Source organism: Octodon degus, unplaced genomic scaffold, assembly GCF_000260255.1.
Source record: "Octodon degus isolate 3935 unplaced genomic scaffold, OctDeg1.0 scaffold00002, whole genome shotgun sequence".
Taxonomy (NCBI): domain Eukaryota; kingdom Metazoa; phylum Chordata; class Mammalia; order Rodentia; family Octodontidae; genus Octodon; species Octodon degus.
Window position 1 is genome coordinate 27,533,103 of NW_004524578.1, and position 6,902 is coordinate 27,540,004.

The window sequence follows — 6,902 nt, forward strand, 5'->3', positions numbered from 1 at the left end:
ACACACACAAATAAATAAATAAAATTAAAAAAAAATTAAATAAGCATCTAAATAAACAACAGAACACAATAGAAAAATTCCACCTAACTACTAATTTAACACTACACACAGAATAGACTTTAAGATTGCTGGGCATGGTGGCATATGCCTGTGATCCAAGTGCTTGGAAGGCTGAGCAAGAGGAATGCCACAGGTTTGAAGCCAGCCTGGGCTACAAAGTGAGTTCAAGGCCAGCCTGAACTGCATAATTAGAACCTGTCTCAAAAAAGAAAAATAAAGACTTAAGAGCTGGGTGTGGTGGCATAGCCTGTAATCCCAGGGCTGGGGAGGCTGAAAACAGGAGGATCACTATGAGTGTGAACTGCATAATGAGACCCTGTACAAAATACATAAATTAAGAAAAAAAAAAAAGACAAGTCAATAATAACACAATGACTTAAACATAAATGAGAAGAAAAATTTATAGTACATAATAATTCCCAATAATTTATACATATTCTAACCTCAAGGAGATGCAACAAGCTAGGCATAGTGGCATAATCTCAGCACTGTGGAAGACAAAGAAATAGATTCACAAATTCAAAACACAGCAAGGCACTGTCTCAAAATAAAAAGGATTGGAAATGTAGTTGTTTGAAAGTCATGTGTTTATGTCCCAGTACTAAAGAACAAACAAAAGGTGGGAGGGGGTATGGAACATAAGTTTCCACTCATTAAATATGGGACATAAATAATGACTTCCTACCAAAGAATACAGAATGAAAAAAGGGGAGGACATAAAAAATAATTTCATAATGAAGAACCTTGACAACAGCCAGGTAGTAAGATCAAGGTCAAGAGTGATAGATCACTTCAAGTATATGTAGTGTACCTTCCATACGATATGAGAATAGCACTACATCTCTGTGTTCCTCCTCCAAAGAATATATAACCCTATTCTAAACAAGACATATACCAATTGAGGAACAGTACACAAAAATAACTACAACTCTATAAAACTGGCAAGTTTATTAAAAAATCAAGGTCTCGCCACGGAGATAGTTTAGCAGCGTGATAAAGTTTTACGTGTCTGCCTGGCAAGCACAAGTTCTAGATTTGACCCCAAGTTTAAAAAAAAAAAAAAAAAAGGCCTCAGAAATGGTCATAGTGAGGAAGGTTCTAAAGAGATAGAATTTTACTAAAGTACCATGCTATTCTAAATGGAAACATAAACACACACAGGCACTGAAGAAAACAGAAAAAAATAATCTGAATAAAGTATGGACTTCAAAAAATAATTTATTAACACTGATTCATTAATTATAACAAAAGTAAAATATTTGTAGTTAATAACAGGGTAACTAACTGTGTTCCTTATTTTCCTGCAAATCTGAAAACGTTCCAACAACTGACTTAAAATTGACTTGGTAGCAAAAATACTGTTTTCTTTTATGATAGGGTCAGGCCAGGAATATAGCTCTGTGGTACAATGCCTGCCTGGCAAGCCTGAGATCTTAAGTTCAATTCCTTGCACCAAAAAAAGAAAAAGGAAAAAAAAAAGGGGGGTGTCTCTCTCTGTAGTTTATTTTATTATTTATTTACTTTTTGGTCTTCTGAGATAATCTCATTATGAAGTTCAGGCTGGCTTTTTGTGTGTGTGTGTGTGTGTGTGTGTGTGTGTGTTTTAGGGAAGGGTCTACAGGGTTTTCAGGGTCTCACTACTAGATCCGGACCATAGTGATCTGCCTGTTTACAGCCTCCCAAGAACTGGGATTACAGATGCGCGCCACCATGCCCAGTCTCCAGGCTGGGTTTGAGTTCACTTTGCAGTCCAAGTTGCCTCAACTCTCAGTGATCCTCCTTCCTCAGCATCCAGGATTACAGGTATACACCACCACGCCTGGGTCTATGCAATTTAGACTAGCCTTGAACTCACAAACTAGCCCAGGCTGACCTCAAACCCAAGATGATCCTCCTCCCTTAGGCTCTCAAATGCTGGGATTACAGAAATGCACCACCATGCCCATCACTAATCGTGTTTTAAAAGTTTAAAACATGATTGTCAGATGACACTTAACAAAATAGATCAATATAGATACAGTAAGAATAGTACAGTAAATCCCTAACTCAGAAACAGTCAAGTGTCGAAGTTTCACAGATATATTGTATAAGACTCACTTTGTCAGATTAAAAACCAATCTTAAATAGGATCTCAAGTCCGCATCTTGTACAGCAATTAACCACTAAGAAGAATATATGCAGTGTGTTATTTGTTGAATCTGTACTTCCAATTTGATTTGAAACTGCCTCATTGCTATCTGTTCATCAATAAAATTTTGGAAAAAAAAAAAAAACAATCTGACTTACAAACATTCTCCCAGAACAAAACCTGTTCTTAAGTCAGGGACTTACTGTATAGGAAACAGAAAAACGATGGTACTATGAAAAGTAAAATTAACATTCTTTTATTTTAGTCAGACTTACCATTTCTTCCATAATTCTCTCTCTCCCTCCCTCCCTTTGCATTTTTTTTTAAATGTATTTAGTACAAGGTCTACATTTAAATTTTTTTGCACCTTTCTTTGCATTTTTTTTTTTAATGTATTTAGTACAGGGTCTACAGGATCTCACTACACAGACCGCACTTGTAGTGATACTTTCTGTTTTTCAGCCACCCAAATGCAGGGATTACAGGTGCATGGTAGGCCGGGGATCAAACCCCAGGCCCCTGGCCCCTGAATCTGCCTAAGCAGGCACTTTAATTCACTGAGCACTCTGGCTGGCCCTTTCTTCCATAATTCTAAGCAACATCAAAAAGCCTTTCAAGGCTGTTCAAAGGATTCTGAAGTGCTATTTTCTAAAAAGTAATGAAATTCTACAGTTAACAGGCAAAGAAGCATGACATTATTGAATTGCAGTTTAACAAGTTAAGCATCAATTTTCAGAAACAGACCTAGAAGCATTTTACTATCTTCAGAGAATGGAAGTTGGCATCAATTAATTACCAAATATTTAGCTAAATTAACTTCTTTTCAAACTGTTAAGTCTACCTATTTAAAAGTAGCAAAGACTAAGAGGCTAGAGCTTGGGAGGAGAAATATGAAAAAAAGAGAACAAAATAAAACAGAACCCTGCCTCACATCTTGAAAAGTTAAAGACTACATGGATTGGGGCCGGGGAGAAGGCTCAGTGGAATAAACACTTCCCTGGCAAGTGCAAGGGCCTGAGTTCAATCCCTGGTTCCACCAAAAAAAAAAAAAAAAAAAAAGACTACATGCATTACATGTCTTAAGAAAATAAAACTGTTAAGAGCAGCTGATTTCTTTCTTTCTTCCTATTTTTTAATATGGACTCTGCTTATTTTATTCAGGCTGTCTCAAACTCCTAGTGATCCTTCTGCAACCAGCCTCCCAAGTAGATAAGACTAAATGTGTGCTATTATTATACCAGGCCTTTAAGTTAATTAAATTTTAATAACTTTAGGATTAAAATACAGACTTAAAGTACAAATGCTTTTGTGGGGGGTCTTTTTGACCTTTTAAGATTTTACTATACAATTTAAGCTGGCCTTAAAAGTCATTTTGTAGCCCAAGTTAGCCTTAAACTCACAGCAATCCCTCTGCCCCAGCCTCCTGAGTGCTTGGATTACAGACCAGCACCACCACCCTTGGTCTGCAGCATTTATTATAATATAGGTAAAGTAATGACTAACAAAGATATTTGTTTGACTTTGCTTTTAAAAGACTTTAGTTGTCAACTAATTCTAGCTGCTCCCAGCTTCAAATGAAAAATAGGATGCCTAATACAGAGTACATATTCTCAAATGACAATCTCCTAATGTGGCTGCCTGTGGATCCAGACTCTTCCAGAATCCAACTCTACCCCTAAATGCAAGCTAACTTCACTTTTGCCATTCACTAATTATATGTAGATTAGGTTTAAAAACTAATGTAGTGGTATTTTTATATTATCAAAATACAGGACTTGCAGGAAGACGGCAAAGCAGTAAGTAGCTGTGTGTCTACCTCTCTGAAAGAGATTCAAAGTCTAGACATTGCACGATAGTAGCTTTCAGGAAAAAAAAGGAAAGAATTAGATCCTGGGACATAGGAAAAAAGTGAAAGGAGAACTGAATTTCACAGGGAAAGTAAGGAGACAGATTTCAATGCAGAAAGAGGAGGAAACAAACTACTTTTTCCCTGAATCTTGGCTGGCAACATAAGAGAGGAGGCTCAAATCTAAAGGCACAGTGAAGACAGGCAACTACAGAGATCTCCACAGTGTCTAACTCCAGAGGATTCCATGGAGAAGGGCACCAGTGGAACAGAGAGCGGTGGATGCTGTGAACTACAACAGCTCGTGAGTGGCTCTAATCAAAGTATCCCCTGGATATGGGAACTTGACTTGGCACTATTTGAGAAAGGGCCAACTGAACCTGGGACTCAAGAGCAGCCCTGAGTTGACTTCCTCTCAGGGCCCCCAGCAACTGGGTAAGGCACAACCACAGGAGACATTCAGGGCCAGAGCACTAAGGTCAGGCTTGGAAGAGACACCCAGTGTAGTAGGATGAACAACTCAGGCTCTAACCACATAATCAGAGGCCAGAATCAGCCTAAACTTCCATGGAGTTGAAAGCAACAGAACAGACAGCCTGCACTATTCCTACTGAAGGCTTGCTGGCACTGTGCAGGATGGGTCAAGGCTGGGTTTGCCTTTGTCACCAGAGGAGTGGAATGCGCTCAACTGTACACTACCACTAAAAGGTAAACATGGGCTTGAAATCATAAAGAATTTTTTTTCCTCTCTCTTGCTTTTTAGGATTTTTATCTTTTCTTGTCTCTTGCTTTTTTTTTTTTTTTTAATTGTGTGTGAGTATTGTTTTTAGGGGATTTTTTGGTTATGTTTAGTTCCTATTTTTGCCTTTTACTTTTTTCTTTCCCTCCTATCTTTGTCATCAGTTTCCCAAAGCTTGGGTAATTTTTCTTTGTCCTTCAGCCTTGCTTGTAATCTCTCTTAATTCTCTACTTTCCTCTTAAGCCTTTTAAATTTTACCAAGGGTAAAATTAGTCTATTGAGGCGATATTAACTGTATGTGATTTTCTGATTTGTTTTCAAATTTGTTGTATAACTATAAACCTTGGATCTAAGGTTTGAAGTGGCAAACTAACAGCTACCACAGTTTGTCATTTTCTAAATTATAATCGATGCTGCTGTTATTACAGAACATACTATTTCAGCCAAGGTGACACAGTTATGACCAGTTGTTTTTCCCTGTATGCCAACACAGAGATTGTCTTGGGGTCCAAAACTATAGCATAGTACAGCAAAAAAGAACTGGATACTAAGTCAAGTAAGCAGTAACTTCTCATCCCTATAAAAATAAACGGGTCAGGTTTTGGTTTTTGTTTTTGTTGTAAATCAAGAATTGAACTCAGGACCTTACATTTGCCAGGCAGGCACTTGTGCTGATGAGCTATATCCGTACTCCCTCATCCCTAACAAACTGAAGAGGTAGGATCTTGGGACAGATTCTATCCGTACTCCCTCATCCCTAACAAACTGAAGAGGTAGGATCTTGGGACAGATTCAACAGCCAAAAGCCAGCTATCCCTAGAAGATATCTCTGAAAAGTAGTCATTTCCTAATATTACTAGTAACAAAGCTACTTAACCATAATCAATTTACAAGCATCAATACAGAAAAGTTTTTCTGTTTTTCTTTAATACAGGGTCTCATTACACAGATTGGACTCATAGTAATCCTCTAGTTTGCAGCCTCCCAAGTCCCACACCTAGTCTCGATAGCTATCTCAGCATGGGGCCTGGTACAGCAGGCCAGGGATTGGACCCTGGTCCCTGCATGCGCTTCAATCCGCTAAACTATCTGGCCCGTCCTCAGAAAACAAGTTTTTAAAAATAGGAAATGAGAAGATATGAAAGCAAGACACAGCCCAGGGAGCAAGGGGAGACACGCAGCCTTAGACCTCTATCTAGCTCACCCAAGGCAAGTCCAGGCAGCAGTAAGGTGAAAGAAATCAAAACCCACTTAAATTTTCTGAAATAGTTCACAGTAGAAATAACAATGTAAAGAAATTAAGGTCCTTTCAAAGGCTCCCTGAGCCCGTCGGCTAGACAAGATGAGCAAAGCTCACCCTCCCGAGCTGAAAAAATTTATGGACAAGAAGTTATCATTGAAATTGAATGGTGGTAGACATGTCCAAGGAATATTGCGAGGATTTGATCCCTTCATGAATCTTGTGATAGATGAATGTGTGGAGATGGCAACTAGTGGGCAACAGAACATTGGAATGGTGGTAATACGAGGAAATAGTATCATCATGTTGGAAGCCTTGGAACGAGTTTAAATGACTGCTCAGCAGAAAAATTCATGCCCCTCCTCCAAGTGCTACTTTCACTGACTGAAGATTGGGTCATACACATTTTCATATATTAAATTTTTGTTAAATAAAAAAAATTTAAAAAAAAAGAAATTAAGGCTCAAGAAAAAAAAATCAATTTTAAACATAACTAAAGAGATAATGAAGGATATGATTAGTGAATCTAGGATACAGATTTTAAAAAAATAAAAGCTTAAAAAGGTGATGGATATGATGAATATTCAACATAGAAAAGAACTGGATTCCACAAAATATTCAAACAGATATACTGGAGATTTAAAACTTGTGTTCAAAGCTTATGCAACAAAATCAACCAATGTGAAGTTAGAATATCAGATCTAGAAAACAGATTTGTGGTTAGTAAATCATTAAATGAAAGGCTTCTTAAAAGTAAGGGATTGGGGCTGGAGAGATGGCTCAGTGGTCTGGAGCACCTACTTAGAACAAGCTTAGCAAAAGCATCAGGGACCGCGGTTCAATCCCCCAGCACCACATGCCAGCCAGCCCTGCCCCCTGGTGGGCTGAG

General features: G+C 38.1%; 1 protein-coding gene and 1 pseudogene across 15 annotated transcripts in view; one reads left to right on the forward strand and one right to left on the reverse strand.

Annotated features, from left to right (window-relative positions):
- The window catches only part of Mga (MGA, MAX dimerization protein), a 168,699-nt gene that overhangs the window by 55,615 nt on the left and 106,182 nt on the right, over positions 1–6,902 (reverse strand). The gene's annotated exons all lie outside the window — the stretch shown is intronic.
- LOC111815762 lies at positions 6,116–6,439 on the forward strand (annotated as a pseudogene).